A 22,385-nucleotide genomic window follows, 5' to 3' on the forward strand; every position below is an offset into this window, starting at 1 on the left:
ATGCATGAACTTTGTTCTGTGTGAGCTAGATTTAGTGCCTCAATGAAAACCGACTACATGTGGGGGGACTTGTTAGCATTTCATATGGAATACATGAATCTCACCTAAGATCTTCAGAAGGGCCTTTGTGGTGGGCCTTATGGTTTATATAAGAAAAGCTTATTAAAGTTCTTGGTAGTTTGATCCAAGAAAAGAGAATTATAAACAAATATATATTATATACAAATAAATACCAATTCAAAGAGGATCAACTGGGCATAATTTTGGAAAGTTCTTGTTGATTTCTCTTTAATAACCATTAGTGTCTTGCTGTTCCAGCAATCTAGCTACTTTACTGGAATAGGTAAATTGGACACATCACATATGTACTGTAAGATATCAACTACAAACTTCAAAAGGTTATGATAAAAGGCCTTTCCACATTATGATAAATCTCGTTACGTTATTGTATTACATTTCCGAGTGGTTGAATTCTTGAAGTTATGACACGACTCATCTGAATCGATTTGAGTCAAGTTTTTCATAGAGAAATTCCGTTGCTACTAATATGGTCTCAACTTTGTGTGCATATATTTGTCATAAGGGAAAAAAAGTTGAAAACCAAATAAGTTACATATATCATATATGGCATGGCTAGACAAAATGCCAGCCTAGTTAACTACTACTTATTCTCCGATTCATGATTATTCTCAATTAATTAAGTATGCCAGAGCTTAACAAAATGCTCTAGCTCTGTTTATGGATGGCTACAACACAATGGTATTAGAGCCATATAGCTCTCTCTTTGATGAGCATAGGGACCAGCTTGCCTTTGAGATGCAGGCTCATAATCTCATTGGCTCCACCAATCAGCTCCTGTCCTATAAAAACCGCTGGTGTACATGGTTTACACCCTAAAGCTTTGAGTTCCCTCTCGATTAGTTGACCATCTGGGTGTTCATCAAGCTCATAAACAGTTGGATTTGCCCCGAAGCTGCATATCAGTGTCCTGATGCTGTGGCATATACAGCAAGAGCTCTTGCTGAATATAACCACAGCCTTGTTGGTTACCAATCTTTTCACAATGACCATTGCTACAGCTGCTGGATAATTAACACTATGATATGTTTATGGGGATGGGGATGGAGGTAAGAGGCTTTGCTTTGAGGGACTTAAAATGCCATGGATGCTATATATAGCTAGACTAGAGAACAAAAAAGGAGGGAAAAGGTAGATCAATACATGCAAGTGGTATTTGGTTGTTAATTTTTGACACTAATCTTAAACGAAAAGCCACTGGAGCAAGATTGCAAATTGATATAATAATATTCCGAAGGTGATCGTGACATCCTTTTAAATCGTCAATCTTAATATCAGTTATTTGATTCTTAGTTATGCTTTTTTTTTTTTTTTTTTTTTTTTTTTTTTTTTTTGTGTGTGTGTGTTTGTGTGTAAGAACTTCAGGAGTAGTCCTTGACTCCATTGCAAGCCTACTGAGAAGGATAATATGGTAATTTCATATAGTATCTTTATCTTAGAGAATCTGCTATTTGTGGAGAAAGTACCTCCATTAAACCAATTGGGGCAACCCTCCATACCATACCAATATGCCTCTGCAGCTTAATTCTCCAGACTGAAAGCCTAGGAAAATTAAAGCAAATTAAATATGTGGAGAAAAGATATATATGCGTATCAGTGGTGATCATAAAAGCATATACTACAGACAATAAAATCAAAGGCATCCGTACAAGTAGAACGGAACTTTTGCATGGGGAGATATTCTTATTTGATTTCTGTATCTTTGAGTGTTTGATCAGAATATTATGCTTAATTATCACCAAGCGATTTTCTACAAACTGTTCTAGTTTTAACATGAAAGCTTATATATATATATATATATATATATATATATATATATATATATATATATATATATATATATATATATATATATATATATATATATCACATAGCAGTCAACATTTTATTGGGTAGCCATGGTTGAATAACACTATCCTTTTAAGAAGTTGTGTAATTGAATTAATTATTGATAGAGATCCCTAGCTAGTAAAACCTTTTTCAGCAGGCCTTTAAAATAAAAAAATCTGAGGTCTATCTTTGTTCTTGACTGATGGCATTCTAATTATATGCTCACTTTTCTTCTCAATCCTACTCATTTCATCAAATCAGAATCATGTGCATGGATACATCTTTTCATATTATGTTCCAAGGATAATGTATAAAACCGTGCAACAGGGTATTTATGTTTTTTATTTACTGGTATTAGATATCGCCACATATATGCATAGAAAAAGCCAAAAGAAAGGAATAAAAAGATGATTTGAGTTCTGAACTTGGAATCAAATTGTAGAACCGGCCATAGACAAAGCTAAGGGTCACCAACATACATGATATCTTCCTAGGAAGTTAAAAAATGCCTATCAATGAACCTAGACACAAAAAATGCATTTAATCTTTTCCTTGTTCCTTTGAATCAAATATTGTATGAAAGATTAAATGTCCCTACCCTAATTAAGGGGTTGAGGGTTCAATTCCTGTGGTGGACAAATATGTAGTTTAAGAGTATGATTTAGAGGGTGTGTGTTAGCATTTCTAAAATAAAAAGCTATTATTTAAGAGTATCTATCTTGTCTTGGCCTAATATATGTACAAACTGGTTAATTAGTCTGAGTTTCTATTGGCACTGTGTGGTGTCTCGATTTATGTTATTAATGCATATAACTTCTAACAAGTTATCTTTATGATCCTCGACACACATGAATTCCGGATCTAAACTTGGACTTTCATACTTAATTGGTTTTATATATCTAGAAAATGAAGTGTGTTTGTGTGGTTATAAATAGGAACGCATAGTCGTGTCCTGGCATCTCATGTCTTTTTTGATTTTGGAGATTGGTGGGCTTGTTATTCCCCCGGCTTTTCCACTTCTAGAAAAGGACAAAGGGTCTCCGATGAAAAACATTTTTTATACTAACCCTTTGACACTTTTTCTAGTTGCGGGTGAGATAAGAGAAAATTCTTTCTAGAAAAAAGTTGCTTAAAACTGTTTCAGAATTATTTGTCTTTTCACTTGAAGATCTTAGTTATTCTCAAAATCTCAGATTAAGATTAATAAAAAGTTAGCCAATGAAACCCTTGGAAATTACAGCATCAGTCCTCTTGGTTTTAAAAGGCATGCATCTTGGTGTTGTGCTGTTTTCTATAATTCATCAAATCACATGGTTTTTGCTAGTAGTGGTGCGTTGGCTTTATATATGCAAATGGCTTGTTGAGATGCACAGTTTTTCCTGTGTGCAACATGTGATTATATAACACCTTTTTAAGTCTGACAAGCATGAGATATCCTACGTACTGTTCTTTTTATTATTCTGTTGGTAATTCTAATCAAGGAGTATATATTTCTGAATGAATTTGTTAGTAAGTTTCACATGTCTAAATAAGTTGACATCTTATTACTGCCACGATAAGAAAGTTCTTACTGGTTTTGAATATCGACTGGAAACAGAAATAACTTCATATCTAACTAATCAAGTAAAATATCTATGTTATAAAATGATAGCCTTCCGTTTTTATTCTCAATTTTTAAACAAAAACCCAACGGATCCTAAAATTTCGTTTTTTTTTTCAGCAAAAAATCGAACCATGGATTTTTTTTTGAAACGGCTATGTTGATTCGAGGTTTACACTCATCTACTTGAGGAAAAGTTCTCTGATAGCCGGTGCCTCTACGATATCTTTCTTTTTTTATTTGGAAATTGCTCTTTTTAATTTCTTTGGCTGGGTGGTGACACGTACATGCACGTCTTTTTTTTTTTCTTTGGATTGGTATATATAGCATCTTAATTTACTTTATAAAATTACATTATTGTTACTTTTAAGCTGGGTACTTTCGTATGAATCCGTACAAGGTGGAGATGTGTAACACTGTACCGAGACCCGATAAGAAACCTTTACGCATTAAAAAATGTTAATTACTTCAAATTAATTAAGCACAGTAACAACTTCTGCAATACATGGTATCTCTTGTTGCTTTTCAAAAGTAGGGAATTACATGTGCAAGTTGGCACATGCATTATGGACTCATAAAGAAAAAGAACAAAAACCAGCAGAAAAGAAGGCTAAAAAACTTGCCTTTCCTGCTTTAACAACTGTGGAACCATTAATTAAATTGATCCTATAGTTGTATTAACGTACGTACATAACTCTTACTTAATTTATACTATAAAATATGGATATTTTTTTAGCACATTTCACTAAACCCATATAGCGTTAGAGCTAAGGAGCAATGGCACTAGCTGACCCTTGAGATGAAGGGTCATTATCTCATTGGCACCCCCAATCAGCTGCTGCCCTATGAAAACGGCTGGTACACTTGGCTTACACCCTAATCCCTTGAGCTCCTTCTCTATTTGTTGTCCCCTTGGATGCTCATCTAGCTCGTAAACAATTGGATTTGCTCCAAAACTTCTTATCAATGTCTGAATTGTATGGCACATGCAGCACGAGGTTTTGCTGAATATAACCACCGACCTTTCATTCACCAACGCTGTAACTGTGGCCATTAATTTGGGAACTTGTAGCAATAATATATATATCACAAAACCAATAGCCTAAATTTGGTAAATGAAAGTTTTAGTGAGTGATAGCTAGAAGAAAGCTTTAGGTTTTGTTGTGAGTGATCAGGACTCTAGCTTGTTAATGCTATATATATAGATCTAATAAAGTCTTGAAGCATACTTGATACTGAAAAGGAGAGATTCTTTTTCCCTGAAAGATAGATACTACAGTACAGTTCATGAGGCCTCACAACTGATTGATAACAAGTTGCTTATCCGTAGATTGATATGCACGGCAGCCTCTTACGTACATCTTAAATGACATTCTTAACCTTGGTGTGGCCTTTAATTCTATACGCTGCATTTATGTGTGGAAGGACAATATCGTAATTATGTTTATCGACATAAATACATGTCTATTCACATTTCTATCCCACAGCATCTTCTGAGTTAGAGCAAGATGCTTTCTAAATTGGGCCGTACTTAAACACCCTACATTTCACATTATGAGATTCCATGTAATAGGAAGAAGGTGAGAAGTGCCCTTCCACCATGAAAAGATTTGGTAGCGCTGGAGTGATCGATGAGAAAAGTGAGCATTTATAAAATTGTTCTCTGATCAAGTAGTTCATAGAAAATATCAAAAATAATGAAACCCACTGAACAAGCAAACAAGCAGCTAGCATAATATTTACTTTATTCATTTGTCTTAAATGATTTTCATCCACGTATGTCGCTTGATTAGTCTATATATACATGATATGCAAGTTATTCCTTGTGAGTATGCCTGTTTAGGCATCGAATGTTTGGTTGTAACTTTGAATATAACAATTGGTTGTGATGACATAAGTTAACAAAATCATGTCGGTTCACATGTCCCTTTAACTTGGTTAGGTTTGCAGGTCATGAACTTTAATTAATAATATCAGGAATATATCCCACCTTTAATTAATAGAGAAACGATTAATTAATAACGTGCATCTTATTTTCATAACCTGGTAAAACATTTTTGGAGTTGTGCCATCATACCAAGACTAGCATTTAGCAATATGCATGAAAATTTTAACTCACGAAGATCTTTATGTGTATGTTAATCCTTCTCGAAACATGTGAATATATGTTTCAGTTATAATTAATAAAAGTGTTGTCCGTATCTGGTGCTATATTTGCTCTCTTATTTATTTGTTTATTTATTTATCTTTATTTTAGGCATGCTTGGTCTCAAAATTAAAGAATGTCATGGAAGTTAAGTTCACCTCTTTCACCCTTTCATTACATCCCATGTTTGTCAATATGCTGAATAAGAATCTTATGTCCAATGTACAGTACATTGGAATCTGGTATTAGATACTGACTGCAGCCTTTATAAGGAAAGGAGAATTGTTGCTGTTAAAAAATAATAATAATAATAATAAGGAAAGAACAATGAAATGTCATAATGGTGTGGAGGAAGAATCGCATAACTAGCTCAAAACACACCGAAGGGTCATTTTTATTTTGTTGCTACACTGCCACATTATTTTTTTCCTGTAGCCCACTTGGCTAATAAGTTTTTAATCTAACAACTAACTAGGAGATCCTGGGTTCAATCCCTAACGGAGAAGATATTTAAATTATTTGCCCTTTCAAAAAAAAAAAAAGCTTAAACTGATGTTAATTTACTTCTTAATTATGTAGGTACAATTCTTTGAATATATATTTGGAGGCACATAACCTTGAGAAATTAAACTGTTAACATTTTTTTGCTTACTATATATATATGAAGTAAAATATTATGTTGACATATTTATCTATTTAATTAGGGGAGTGTCGGAGGGAAAATATGTAGGGGTATAGAGAAGTATCATCATGGCTATATGCAAGGCCACGTCTTTGTATTCACTGATAATATTCTCATATGATCACTTTTCGTCTCTTTCTTACTCTTTTCCTTCAGTTCAGAATCATGGGCATGGATACATATTCCAAGGATGATGTATAAATTAAGCCGTACAACATGGTATTTACGTTTGTTATTTCCTGGTGTTAGATATCGCCACATATATATATATATATATATATATATATATATATATATATATATATATATATATATATATATATATATATATATATATATATGCACCCAAAAAGACAATACAAAAGGATATAAAGACGAGTTGAGATCTGAACTTGGAATCAAATTGCAGAACTGGCCACAGAAAAAGCTAAGGGCCACTAGTATGTACAGGGTCACCAACTAATTACATGATATCTCCCTAAGAAGTTAAATGCCTATCAATTAACTTAGACACCAAGCAATATTATAAACATATATATAGTCTTTTGTATTTTATCATCTCGGTTTTGCATGTTGTTATCCCCTTGTTCTTTTGCTATTATTATTCATCAAGAGTATCTGTCTTGTGCTAATAAACTTGAGTTTTCATAGGCACTGCTCGAGTGCTACGGTATATAGGTATCTGTTATTGTTTACCTTAATTTGAATAACTTACAATTATGGTTTTTGACACATAAAGTTAAGATCTAGATTTCAACTTTCGTCTTTGGTTTTTATCCATAAAGTGAAGCGTGTATATATGTGTGGTTGAAAATAGGAATGCATAGTCGAGTCGTAGCAGCACATGTCTATATTGATTTTGAAGATTAATTGGTGGGTTTGTTATTGCCACACCTTTTCCACTTCTAGAAAAGGACAGAGGATTGCCGATGATAAGCATTTTATATTGACCTTTTGAAACTTTATCTAGTTGCTGGTGAGATAAGAGAACATTCCTTGTAAAAAAGTAACTAAAAACTGTTTCAGAATTTCTTCTTTTCACTTGAAGATCTTAGTTATTCTCAAAATCTCGGATCAAGATCAGAAAAGAAACCAATGAAACCCATGGAAATTCCAGCATCAGTCATCATGGTGTTAACAGGCATCCTGGTGATGTGTCGTTAATTTCCTGCTGGTTAATCAAATCACAAGTAGTGATACATTGAGTTTATGCAAGTGACCTGTTGATGAGATGCACAGCCTTTTTCTCTGTGAAACATGTGATTCTGTAACACTTTTTAATGCCGATCTGACAAACATGAGATATCCTTCTATTGTTTCTCTTATCTTCTATGTAATTTTCATCAGACAATATAATACTATTTCTAAATAAATATCAGTGTTAGTTTTGTTGAATTAAAAGTATTGTTTCAACTAGTCTAGTGGAAGACATGGGAATGACTGGATAATTAATGAAGTTGTATAAATGTACTAGAACTATGAGTTAAGGGCTACACTGACAACATGCATAAAGAAATACCACATAAAAAGACAGATCCAGATTGAGTCACTTAGTGAGAACCATATGTGGATTTTAGGTGTCATGTAGATTAACATAAAAAGTAATATACTAATTAATATGTGTACGTAAGGTCATCTGTATACTCTTTTGTCATCATAAGATTTAACCAATTGTCAGTGACCAACACACATTATGTCTTAGTCACAGTTGTTGAGAAAGGATTGCAGATAAGAGATGTAAACTGGAATTTGAATTTAGTTATTACAGTTGCTTCAGATTACGGTACTTTTATGCCTCTTAACTGTCCCTTATTATAAGTTGCCTTTTTATGAAAACTCTTATAGTGGCACAATGATGTTACAGTGTTGAAATATTATTACTGCTACAATAAGCAAATTCTTGCTGTTTTGGAACAAGTTTAACATGAAAAAGAATAGGGATGAGCACAGTTTGGTTCAGCTCGGTTTTCGCCTAAAACTGAAATCGAATGAACATAAATTCTCGGTTTCTAGCCCCAAGGAACCATATTTTTTGGTTTTTCTTACAACCAGATTGGTTTTCTGCTCTCTTTTCCAGTTTTCCGGTTGAATTCAAGATCCATGGAAACACATGGAGTAGATAGTTATTGAATTTCACAATATATAACAACATTCTAGCAAATTATATCTAACAGGAGCTCATTGGAAACAAAGAGAATTTAAATAATTAATCAAGGAACTTGTAATTGATCGAGACCAAATCAGAAATGTTTGGGCATAAATATTTGTTTCTTCAAAACACAATAACAACTTCTGTAAAACATGGTATCTCTTGTTGCTTCTCAAAAGTAGCTAGGGAAGTACATGTGCGAGTTGGCACATGGATTGTCATGGACTAAAATAAATAAAGAGAACAAAAACCAGCAGAAAAACTCTTCTTAATTTCCTGTTCTAATAACAACTGTAGAGGCATCAAACTGCTCTTATAGCTGTATTAACTTAACACTAACTCTATATTGTAAAATATTGATCGATACTTAATTTATATAAAACGTAATTCCTTAAACCCATATAGCGTTGGAGCTGAGGAGCAGTGGCACCAGCTGACCCTTGAGATGAAGGGTCATTATCTCGTTGGCACCCCCAATCAGCTGCTGCCCTATGAACACAGCTGGTACACTTGGCTTACACCCCATTCCCTTGAGTTCCTTCTCTAGTTGTTGTCCCCTTGGATGCTCATCTAGCTCGTAAACAGTTGGATTTGCTCCAAAACTAGTTATCAATGTCTTAATGGTATGGCACATGCAACAAGAGGTTTTGCTAAATATAACTACCGACCTTTCATTTGCCAACGCTATAACTGTCGCCATCTTGGGAACTTGTAGCAATAATTAACAGGCCAAATTTAGTGAAAGAAAGTCTTAGTGACTGATAGCTAGAGGCTACAGGTATGAAACTTTAGGTTTTGTTGTGAGTGAACTAAACTCTTACTAATGCTATATATAGATAAGAAGTCGTGAAGTTCTTGGGTTGATGCTCTTACTTGACACTGAAAAGGAGAGATTCTGTTTTCATGAAATTACCATGGTATCATTCATGAGGCTTCACATCTGATTGATAACAAGTTGCTTATCCGTATATTGATATGCACGGAAGCTTACATTTTGAATGACATCCTTAACCTTGCTGCAGCCTTTAAATTCTATGCTGAAATTATTTATGAAAGGGCAGCATTGTAAATAAGTTTATGGACATAAATATTAGTCTATTCATATTTCTATCCAGAGAATCTGCTGAGGTGGAGGAAGATGCTTTTTAAATTCTAAATTGCGTAGACACACTATCTTTTTCATCACAAGATTTTGTGTAATACGAAGAAGGTGAGAAGTACTCTCCAACTAAAGGATTGTTATCCACGCCACTTGATTAGTCTTATACATGATATGCACACATTTTTTTTTTCACATCAAGTGATTCGTTGTAAGTATGCTGTTTTGGCATTAAATGTTTGGCTATAACTTTGAATATAGCAATTGGTTGTGATGACATAAGTTAACCGAATCATGTTAATTCAAATGTCCATTTGTCTTGGTTGCATGTCATTAACTTATGAATAATATCAGAAAAAATGCATTTAATAGCTTTTCATAATAACCAAATAGAAACCGTTAATTTATCTGGGTGTGGTTTTGAAGTGAATAATTGTTGTTGAAGGACTTCAAAGATTTATAATGATGGACAATGTTAAAAGCAGTTGGAGATCCTTGTGATTAATGGATATTTTAGTGATTTTAGGGAGCATGAGTGATTAGGAAGAATAAGGAGAAGAGGCTAATTTTTTCGTGAGATTCAGAATACAAATTGATGTAATCGACGAGTCACGTAGCATTAAACATTTGAATTTCTCTCTCCTACGTATCCTAAACTAATAGGTCTAGGGGTATACTTGTCCATAAATTAATTTATCAGTGGATTAATAAAAAGCTTAAGTTGAAAAATCAGTTCCCTTAATATATCAATTGGTTGTGATGGAGTTTTTGATCATATAGTTTTTAAAAAATTTATTTACCATATAGGTATACTTTTAAACATATTTACCATATAAGGTTATTTAATATTTTATATAAGGTTAAACATATTTACCATATAAAATAATATTTTATATTATTTTTTCAAAGTAAAGCTTTATATGCACTCTAAAGTCTAAACTTTCATTGTAACCAATTATTTATTTATTTAATATAATAATTTTTTTTAGCTTTTCTTTGCTTTTACTATGTATTAATTGTTTTTTACGAACATCATTATATTTAACAAATCTTCTTATAAAAACCAAGAAATAACTTTTAAAATTTAAACCAACCAACAATTTTTTAAAATTTAAACCAACAAACATCATTTTAAACTAATGTGTGCCATCAATGCTAATCACCGGTCGACAATGTACAAACCCCTTAATAGAAGGGGAAAAAACCCAAAAAACACGTCAAAATTTCATGGGTTCTTCATTGGTTGAGCTCAAAACTAACCACTCAACTATAGTCTCCGGATTGAACTTTTGAACTGTGCATAGAATTTGGGTACAACATAATAAGATTCTTCCCAATTGCCAAACACTTGTTTAATTGTCTTTTATTTTCCGGTCCAAACCTTTTTGTATGATGGAATATAACCTAATTTATCGACTATTTCGGCTCTCAAAGCAGGAATACTAATTGAAGGTTGCTCTTTAATAAGATGTTTGGTTTCCTAGGTTATCAAGCTTCCATCTAGATTTCGATGGTCTTGAGAAATATTATCATGTAAACAAGTATGTCGACCGATATGCTTTGTAATTTCAGAATATCCACTTCGTTTTCGTTTGATTGCACGAACTTGCCATTTGCAACCAGATTGTAAATGTAACTTGCATCTTATGGTACATAGAGTTGGACGTGTCTCAACAACCTCAAACTGTTTATGTGTCTTAATACTATAAAGCTTGATAGCTCTAATAAGTTATTTTTTATCCTTGAAAGAATCTTTTCCCAATCTCTTGTGTAAAATCATTCTTGCTCACTAATTGTGACACAATCCAATTGTTATCCGTAGTTATATTTGTTTCCTCCATAGTAGTAAAAGTTGAAGGAACTTCAAAAGATTATTCATCATCTTTTTCTCTAATTCCATCTTCTTCTCCAATTTCATCTTCTTCTAACACATCATTTGCAACAACTTCTTTATCAATTGCTATTGCATTGCTTGCAATAGCAACTTGAGAGATTGAGTGGAAATTCTCATTGTGAACAATGTCTAATATAACATTACATCTACAATCAAATACATAAAAAAACAGAATTTGAAAAGTGTGATTGAACATATTGAAATCAGAAATCAAACAACATCCTATCAAACAAACCAACCCTGACAAATAGAAATCGATTTCACAAATATAGAAATCAAAAATCGAATTTCACACGAATCTAAACTAAAATCAAAGCAATTACAGCCTAAAAATCGAATTTCACAAAATCTAATAAAAAAGGAATCAATTTTACAAATATAGAAATCAAAAATCAAATTTCAAATGAATCTAACTAAAAATCGAAGCAATTACACCCTAACAAACACGTAACTGAAGCAATTACAGCCTAATATCGAAGTTCTAATTAAAAACATACCTGGAAGGCTGAAGTCGCTGATTACATCGCTGAGGTCGCCACCAGAGTTGCCGGCAGTGGTGTGTCGGAGATGATGCTCTTGCCGCCAGTCGTTGAAATCGATTGATCGGTTTTAGTAAGAAGTAAATTAGGGCATGGTTGTTTATTATTATTATTATTATTATTATTATTAAATTGCTAAATAACCCTGGTAAATAAGTTTAAAAGTATCCATTGGTAAAATAAGTTTTTTTAAAAACACTTATATGGTCAAAAACTCGTTGTGATGACATAAGTTAAACGAATCATGTTAATTCAAATGTCATCCAACCAAGATAAATCAAGAAGATTTTGAAAAATAGAAGGTTCAAAGACATGTAATATACCCATCTAGATGCACGTTAAGCTTTATGGTAGTGATTATCCTAACTCTAAGACGAATAAAACCTATATGAGCAAGGTATCTTATGGGTTAAAGTGAACCAAGTTAAATAGACCTCATCGTACAAATGTAACCCTAATGTAGAAAGCATGTGCGACTGCTCTGCTATTATTAATAAAATATCTCTTGTTTGTCCGTAGACGTACGTAGCTCGATTTCTTTGATCGAGTGAATTCACATTAAATTCTTATGGTATTTATTTTGATCTTGACATCTTTTGTTATCACTTATCATGTTTGTGTGTTTAAGTCCTTAATCCCAACAAAAATTACATGCAAGGATTGGCACATGCATACATTGTCATGGGCTTATAAAGAAAGAGAACAAAATCAGCAGAAAAGAAGGCCAACAAACTCGTCTTTCCTGCTATATATATAACGACCGTAAAAGCATCAAATTGCTCCTATAGTTGTATTCACATAACTCTAACTGTATACTGTAAAAGCTTGAACACGTTTCACTAAACCCATATTGCGTTAGACCTGAGAAGCAATGGCACCAGCTGACCCTTGAGATGAAGGGTCATTATCTCGTTGGCACCCCCAATCAACTGTTGCCCTATGAACACGGCTGGTACACTTGGCTTACACCCTAATCCTTTGAGTTCCTTCTCTAGTTGCTGTCCCTTTGGATGCTTATCGAGCTCATAAACAGTTGGGTTTGCTCCAAAACTACTTAATTATCAACGTCTGAATGGTATGGCACATGCAGCAAGAGGTTTTGCTGAATATAACCACTGACCTTTCATTCACCAAAGCTGTAATTGTGGCCATCTTGGGAACTTGTAGCTAAATTTAGATTTTGTTGTGGGTGAACTGAGCTCTTGCTAATGCTATATATAGATAATTATTTTTGAAGATTTTGGGTTGATGTGCTTACTTGACAATATTGAAAAGGAGAGATTCTTTTTTCCCTGAAAATTATACTACAGTACCGTTCATGAGCTTCACAACTAATTGATAACAAGTTGATTATCCGTAGATTGATATGCACGGCAGCCTCTTACATCTTGAATGACAACCTTACCCTTGATGCACCCTTTAACTTCTCTGCTGTGGAAGGGCAGTATCGTAATTATGTTTATGGCCATGAATATTTCATATTTTTCTTTTCTTATTTCTATCCCAGAGCATCTGATGAGGCGTAAAAGATGCTTTTTAAATTGGGTAGACACCCTAGCTACCTTTCTTATTGTCAGATTCTATATATGTAAGGAAGAAGGTGAAAAGTGCCCAACCACCACGCAAGTGATGAGGTCTTCGATCAAATAGTTGTTCATAGAAAATATCAATAATGAAACCACACAACAACCCAAACACACACATAACATGGAGTATTTTACTTTACTTATTCGGTTTACAGTATAGATTTCCATCCACGTCACTTGAGTGGTCAACACCTGATGTGTACAAAGATTGTTTCACAATAAGTGATTCGTTATGAGTATGCCTAGGGATGAGCAAAAGGACCGAACCGGCCGAAACCGGCCCGAACCGGACCGGAACCGGGAACCGGCTTCGGCCAAAATCAAGAACCGAACCGGCCCGGCGGTTCTACCGGTTCTTGTCGTGTCTTCAAATGTTGGAACCGGCCCTCGAAAAATAGCATCATACGGTTCCGGTTTTTACCGGTTCTACCGGTTTTTGTCGGTTCTACCGGTTCCGGTTCCTACCGGTTCCCGGTTCCAAAAATCCACAAAAATAACGTCCTGGTCCCGGCTCGACCGGTTCCATCGGGTTCCGGTACCGGTTCCGGCCGGTTCCCCGGTCCATATGCTCATCCCTAAGTATGCCTGTTTAAGCATCGAATGTTTTGGTTATAATTTTGAATATAACAGTTGGTTGTGATGACATAAGTTACCAGAATCATGTCGATTCAGGTGTTCCTTTAATTTGGCTGCAGTTCATGAACGTACGAATAAAATGATCAGGAACCCCACCTTTAATAGAAGATTAATAGCTTGCATCCTATTTTCATAACCAATTAGAAACGGGTAATTTGTTTTAGGACTTGTGCCATTCAAGTAAGAGGAAGGGACGTTTTAGCTCATATAAAGATCTCTAATGCGTTTTTTAACTCGTCAAATGGTGTGTAGGATATTGCAATATATATATATATATATATATATATATATATATATATATATATATATATATATATATATATATATAATACAGTTTGCTTGTGTGTTTCCTGTGCTAGAGTTACCCTCTCTTTCTCTCTCACTTTTCTATTCTGGGTGTATTTGGTCTCAAGCTAAAAGAATGTAGTGGAAGTTAAGCTTATTCCTTTCACCCTCTCATTACGTCCCTTGTTTGTCAATGGTGATAAAATAAGAATCTTATGTCCAATACAGTACATAAGAATCCGGTATTAGATACTGACATCTTTTTGCAGCCTTAAGAAGGAAAGAATAATTTGGATATGTCATAATGGTCTAGAGGGAAGAATTTGCATAACTGGCTCAAAACAAACCCGAAGGGTCAGTTTTAGTGTATTGATACACTACCACATTTTGGTGTCATACTGAAAAGCCTAAGCTTAATTACATGTTAATATACTTCTTAACTTAATTGGCTGCATTTCTTTAAATAGATCTATTTGGAGGCAAATGTCTTAAAAACTTAAACTGTTAGCATTGTTTGCTTACTGTATTCTAGAAGAAGCAGAATATTATGTTGTCATATGTAGGAATGTAGGGATGGAGCATATATCATAATGGGCATATGTAAGGCCACGTCTTTGTATATATCTGGATATGTGGCTGTTTAACATCGAGTCTTGGCATCCAATAGGCTATCCTTTTTTCCTCATTTCATTCTCTTACTTCATTTATGTAAATTGGAAAATGCCGAGGATCATTTGTACACTTGGTGTGATGTTGCATTTAATTATGCTTGAGCACTAGATGGGAAAATCACATAGGAAAAGACATTTCAGGAATAATATATACATCATATTATGCTTACACCAATAATGCATGCCAGCATGGCAACTCCTTTTCACAATTTGATTGCCTCAAAATTAATGTTCTGTAATCTGTCGTTTCATTCTTTACTCTTTGTTACACGTTGACATGGCCATGTGAAATGAGGTTTCAACTCAACTCAGTGTGCTTGACTTGGGTAGGTTCATTTGCTTGTACTCCTTTTACTTTGTTCCATTTAATATCTAGGCACAATGCATCATATTCTGGTGTAATTATGCGTCAACTCATGGGGTTTCCTTTTCGGTGTTAAATATTAACTGCCATGATCAGAGGGATTTTTTTTTTTTTTTTCTAGCGGACCAAGTTTTTAAAAGAACGAGTCAACCAATTAGTTAGCATGACAGGATACAAACTAAAGAAGTGTATTTTTAAAAGCATGTTTTTTAAAGCTTTAAAAGGTCACTTATGGATTGATACAAGTGAACAATACCCGATCCTTGTGATGCACTAATAGATAATGACTTATCTAGAAGAATCGTTGGCTCAATGTGATTGGCCATGCATCTCTTTTATGTAGTGAACGTTTCACAAATTCTCATATGTGATTCTTAAATAGTAATCGTCATCCAGAATAAGGAAATAGAAGCTTTTATGCCCGAGAGATTCTATCGGATAGTGATTGCATAATTAAAGTTTTTAATTCTACTTGTTGCTATTTTGTTGGTGAACAAGATCAGACCCACTCCCAGGTACACTCGAGTTTTTGACCATAAGGTTATTGAAGAAAATATTTATCATTTTAGTATATTTTGAAAAATGTTTACCGTACTAGTATTGTTTTCATTTTTCTTTACTTTTTAGCTTTTTTAATAGTTTTTTATTTTAAATATCCAATTTTTGTTCTCTTTTTCTCTTTTATTTTCCCTTTTATACTATTTTGTTATTTTTTAAATAACAGTTTTTATTTTATTTTTTTCTTTTTCTACTGTTTTTTTAATAACAATTTTTTTATGTTATTTATTTATTTTTTATTTTTTATTTTAAATATTCATTTTTCTTATATAAACCTTTACCTATCAAATATTAGCCATCGTAAATTAACTTAATATATATTTTAGGGTGCAAAAACTCCAACATTACACCTACAATGTTTTTAAAGTAAAAAAATAAAAAATAAAAAAACTCTCTATTTGTTACAAAAAAACACCACAGTTAAAAAAAGAACTCAAACAATATTTGTCACAAAAATTAAAAAAAAATAACATCACCTTTTGATTGATAAATTATTTTATAATATATCAAAAATAAAATAAATTTTCAAATCACAAAGAAAATATTATAATATTCAATATCATTCGTTCAAAACAATTATCCCAAAACTATACTTGAATATAAAGATAAATGAAAAAAAATTCAAAACTTTATAATAAGGAGGCTTAATATCATTTCAATACGCATTGTATATAACTATATATAGTGACCATAATTCTTGTTGATCCATTTATATGAATATTGCTAGTTAAACTCATTACCAATGTCGATTTGGACAATTATTTGGTTCGCATAGATAGATTTTGTTGTTGATATGGATTTTTAAATTATTATTTGTATATAATTAAACCATCTAAAATGTTAAAATTTGGTAACTTCAAAACTTCGTAATTACTTGCTGTAGTTTTGAATCTTTTGATCAAACAAACATATGCTGATCGAGAAACAATAAAAATGCACTAATTTGTTTAATTGTGGTGTTTTTTTAACAAACAATAAGTTTAATGTTAGAATTTTTGTACCTTAAAATATATTGTACGATTTACGATGGCTAAAATTTGATGATTAAAGGTTTGTATAAAAAAATAGGTTTTTAAAATAAAAAACATAAAAAAATGTTATTTAATAAGAAAAATAGTAAAAAATAACTTTTATTTTAAAAAAATAACAAAATAGTAAAAGGGTAAAATAAAAGAGAAAAAGGAAAAAAAAAAGGATAGTTAAAATAAAAAAACCATTAATAAAAGCTGAAAAGTAAAGAAAAATAAAAATAATCCTAATATGGTAAATATTTTTCAAATTATACTAAAATGGTAAATATTTTCTTCAATCACACTATTATAGTCAAAAACTCAAGTACACTCTGCAGAGTCCCATAACTTTAAACAATAAATTGTCAATAAGTGACGCGTTTTTTTAACAAAACCAGTCAGGTAGGATCCTGAGATTAATTAAAAACAGTAGTATCTACTAAAATAGTTACGTTACAAATTGGTTTACCTTCTGATACCAACCGTGTTAGATCCCGAAAAGTAATAACAATCTAAAGAAAAAACTACTTATTATTAAAAGAAATTTGTATTTACGAAGGAGGGAAAATACAACTATAACTAGGAAAGCTATTTAAGTTTTACCTAGCTAAGGCTAAGTAATGACCCAAAACAAAAATAAGGTCAATAATTCCCTCAAACTCACAATACGACAACAATAATCATTGAGAGTTTGTTAGACAAAAAATAAACTCGAGAAGCAAACAAAGGCATTGTAAACATATAGCAATCTGCAAGGATGAGGAAACATGTGACAAAAAGATACTCCTATGTTGAAATGATGACGAGTGAAATGAAAATCAATCTTAATATGTTTCATCTACTCATGAAAATCCGAATTCTTGACAATTAGTATCGTGTTGTTGTTAGCACAATGCAAGGGGTTGGCTGAGAAATGTCAACACCCATGTCTGCAAGAAGCCAACATAGCCAAAAAAAAGATCTCACAAGTGGTGACAACTATAGCTTGATTCGATATTCACCCTATGTTGAAGATCAAGAGACAACATCTTGTTTCTTACTCTTCTATGGAATCAACGAATCTCCAAAAAATATACGAAAGCCAATGGTGGATTTACGATTATGAGGATCACTATCTCATTCAGCATCACTATAAGCACACAACTCAAGATAGGACGAGGAAGGAAACACAAGGTTGTGAAACCGAGTTCCCGAGAGATATCTCAAGATACAAAGACAACTCCCTAATGAACAGTAGAATGAGCGGTAACAAACTGGCTAACCACACAAACTACATGATCTATATATGGTCGACTAATAATAAGATAAATAAAACTCCCCATAATGGTTTGAGATAGTCTCGGACCTGATAAGGGGACACTTTCAATTGGAGAATGCCTGAAATTAGTCTCTAAGGGTATCAACGGTCTTATTGTCAGAGAGACTTACACATTCAAACATATCAGAAATATACTTTGTTCGAGACAAAAGATAGCCCTTTGGAGATTAAACAACTTCAATCCATAACAAATAACGCATTAAGCCTAAGTCTTTTATAGTAAAACGATCATGCTTCAAAGATTCTATGGTTCGTTTCATGATGAGTCAAGTTTCGCTTCCAATATCATTATGGGGGTATGCCTTAGAAACAGTCGCCCATAACCTCAATCTTGTTCCAACTAAGAAAGTTGTCAAGACATCTCATGAAATGGACAGGGAAACCTCCCTCACTTGCACATATCAAGGTCTGGGGTTGTGAGGTTCTCGTTAGGCGAGAAACCTCAAACAAACTTGAACCCATAGCCGAGAAGTGTTTTTTCATTGTTTATCTAGAAAAAAATCCTTTGGGTACTTTTTTATAGACCCAATGACAACGTGGTCTTTGTAGCTCGAATACGAGTCTTTCGCGAGAGAGGGAGAGCTCATTTCCAAAGAGGGTAGTGGGAGCTCGATTGATCTTGAAGAGATTCGAGATTTATCTGATGAAGCAAATTTTGAAGATACTAACTCTCAACCTGAGAATGAAATTGTTGAGCCAATTAACAATTTGTTGCCCCTTCGTCGGTCCTGTAGGTTTAGCATGACACCTTCGTTTAATGGTTTCTATATAACTGCAGAAGGTGATACATTTATCAGTGATGCAACACTGGTAAATTTGGATGAGCCTGCTAACTACAAGGAGGTGATGGCAGGCCCTGAGGCTACTAAGTGGAAAGAAGCAATGGATATCAAGATCCAATCCATGTATGATAACCAAGTGTGGACCTTGGTTGATCAACCACCTGGTCGAAAGACTATGAGGTGTAAATGGATTCAAGAAGTAGACTGACATGGATGGTAATGTACAGACTTACAAAACTAGGTTGGTTGCAAAAGGCTTTACTTAAACCCAATGGATTGACTATCATGTAACTTTTTCACCAGTTGCCAATATTAAGTCAATTAGGGTAATGCATGCCATTGTTGCTCACTATGACTATGAAGTATCGCCAATGGATATCAAAACTGATTTCCTTAAAATGGGAAACTGGCTGAGGATGTTTACATGGCTCTACTAGAAGGTTTTGTGTATACCAAACTCCCTAATAAGGTGTATAAGCTTGAAAAGTCCATCTATAGACTGAAACAAGCATCTCGTAGCTGGAATCTTTGCTTCCATGAAAAGGTCATAGAGTTTGGATTTTCTAGAAGTGAAGATGAATCTTGCGTGTATGTCAAAGCTAGAGGGAACATAGTAACTTTTCTAGTTTTGTATGTGGATGATATACTCCTACTAGGAAACAGTGTTCCAACCGTGCAAGAAGTCAATTCTTGGCTTGGAAAATGTTTCGCTATGAAGGATCTAGGAAAAGCTACATATATTCTTGGTATAAGAATATAAAGGAATAGGTGGGAATAATTATTAGGATTAAGTCAGAGTAAATTCTTGGATAAAGTATTGAAAAGATTCAATATGGAAAATTCCATGAAGGGATACTTACCCATGCATCATATTGTAAAGTTTAGCAAGACTCAATGTCCCAGTAGTGATAAGGAAATAGATACTATGAGTCGGATTCCATATGCTTTGGCTACAGGATCAATCATGTACGTTATGATATGTACTCGATTTGATGTGGGTTATGCTTTGAGCATGGTTAGCAGATATCAAGGAAATCCTGGTTTAGCTCATTGGACGGCAGTGAAGAACATTCTTAAGTATTTGCAAAAAATGAAAGATATGATCTTAGTTTTTTTAACATCCTGTTTAAAATAAGATAAATAAAATAAAATTAGTAAATAAATAAATAAATAAATAATAAACTCTAACACCCCGAGATGAATTTTTATATTTTTATGTTATCCCTAAATCTATAATAATTTATCAGAATATTAGCGCAAGGAGTTAAATGTTATAAATTATGGAAATCGGGGGGTTAAAGTGTAAGTTTCAGACTAGTTGTGAATAGATTTGTGGAATTTGGGGGTTGTTTGGTAACTTTTGGACTTGAATTGAAAGGACTTTTGGAAGCAGGGGCTATAGAGTAAATTATGGATTTAGTTTGAAAATGAATTGAGAAGGAGGGACTGAAAGTGTAAGAAAGGGACTAATGTTTGAAGAGAGACGAGACTTAAACCTGTTCCCCCTCCACCCTCTTGCTACCCGGTTGAACCCACATAAACCCTAACCCTAATATCTTCTCAGCCGCCACCTTATCCCTCCATATCTCCAACCGTCGCCATCACCTGTGTTGCCGTCGTGAACCACTGTCGCTGCTCTCGTTGCCAACGAAGACGAAGATTGACGTTTGGAAGCCGCGATAGTGGGGAAGTAGGAAGAAAGGAAGCTCGTGTTGTTGTTGCTGTTGTTCTCTGTTAGGGGTCGCACAACCTTTTTCTTCTCCGTTTCCTTTTGTTTCTACATCGCCTCCATCGCCACTCCATGCGACTATCATTTTGCTGCAACCTCCAGTTGTCGTCCTCCTCCAAGAGCGAGGTTGGTTGTGTTCGTGTTTTGTGAGTGTGGGTGTGTGTGTGTTTCTATTGTGGTAAGTTGGAGAGGCTTTTATGTGTGTTTTGTTGGATAGAAAAACGAAGAGAACCACCATGGCAGCCAACCATGGTGGCTGTTACCATTTTGCCGACACTAGCTACCACCTTGGGTGGCTGTGTGCATATGTGTAACATCCCAAAAATCATGACCAAAAATTTCATTTTTAATTATTAATAAAACCATAGTTATCAAACCATTCCATAAAAACATGAGTCAAAGTATTTCAAAACATTATTATCATAGTTTCCAAATCAAAACATCAGAGTAAACATCCCATGCTATACATCATGGTGTGTGCAATGCAGTCATCCCGAGCTATTCTCTTTACAATTGGAAGTACCTGAAACCAAAACTAAAAATCGTAAACACGAATCTTAGTGAGTCTCCCTAAACTACCACATACCATACAAATAATCACATAAACTGGGCCCCCGTCCCTTCATCGGGCGCCGCCCGGCATCAGACAGTGTCCGACATCAGGCCCCGCCTGGCATCGAGCCCCACTCAGTATATAGATTTGTTTCTGTCACACCCCAAAACCAAGAACGGCGGAAACGTTCTGGGGCGGAGGACGTCATGTAAGGTAATCACAACACAGTAAATGTAAATAGGCAAACAACATCATCCATTGCATTAAATATATACATTTAATACATGCGTGTTTTGTACAGTTTTAGACACCAAAAATATAACGTAAATCAAAATAATAAAATGATGAGTCTTGAGTACGCTTCATCATCTCAAAAGCTGGCATCGGTACCTGTCTACTGATGACCTGAGAATACAAGTTATTTTGAAAGAGTTTATCAGCATTAAGCTGGTGAGTTCATAAGTGTTTTAGTGTCAATGTTCATTGTAAAAAAAAAAACGTTTGAACTTGTCCCAAAGTATAAGTTTGTAAAAATGTAAATAAATGTTTAAAAGTATTTGCAAAAGTTTGAATCTCTCAGAAAATCCTATATTTTCTATAAAAGTAACCTTCTACCAAGGCTTAACAGTTTTGTAAACTCGTCTGTTGTAAAAGTGTGTGATTACCCAAGTATAACTATCATTTAAAAAAAAATATAGTTTGTACTTTAATGCTTAAGTGAGATTATCACCAAAATATGTAATGGGTAAATCATTGTAGTACTGTAGTTTTGTATAATAAGAACTACTGTTGTACTAATTACTACTACCTTAAACCGGATTTATATTAAGGTATGATGTGATAATTGCACCATACTATCGACTGATAACAACGACA

General features: G+C 33.8%; 4 pseudogenes; all 4 read right to left on the reverse strand.

Moving 5' to 3' along the window:
* Nucleotides 1-480: 480 nt before the first annotated feature.
* LOC145076941 (monothiol glutaredoxin-S2 pseudogene) lies at nt 481-1,154 on the reverse strand (annotated as a pseudogene).
* A 2,827-nt stretch (nt 1,155-3,981) lies between these two features.
* LOC145072773 (monothiol glutaredoxin-S6 pseudogene) lies at nt 3,982-4,809 on the reverse strand (annotated as a pseudogene).
* Nucleotides 4,810-8,585: 3,776 nt separating this feature from the next.
* LOC145073242 (monothiol glutaredoxin-S6 pseudogene) lies at nt 8,586-9,465 on the reverse strand (annotated as a pseudogene).
* A 3,166-nt stretch (nt 9,466-12,631) lies between these two features.
* On the reverse strand, nt 12,632-13,409 carry LOC145073623 (monothiol glutaredoxin-S6 pseudogene; annotated as a pseudogene).
* Nucleotides 13,410-22,385: the final 8,976 nt, after the last annotated feature.

This window comes from Lactuca serriola, chromosome 9 (genome assembly GCF_051521515.1).
Source record: "Lactuca serriola cultivar US96UC23 chromosome 9, Lser_US96UC23_V15, whole genome shotgun sequence".
In the NCBI taxonomy this organism is placed as follows: domain Eukaryota; kingdom Viridiplantae; phylum Streptophyta; class Magnoliopsida; order Asterales; family Asteraceae; genus Lactuca; species Lactuca serriola.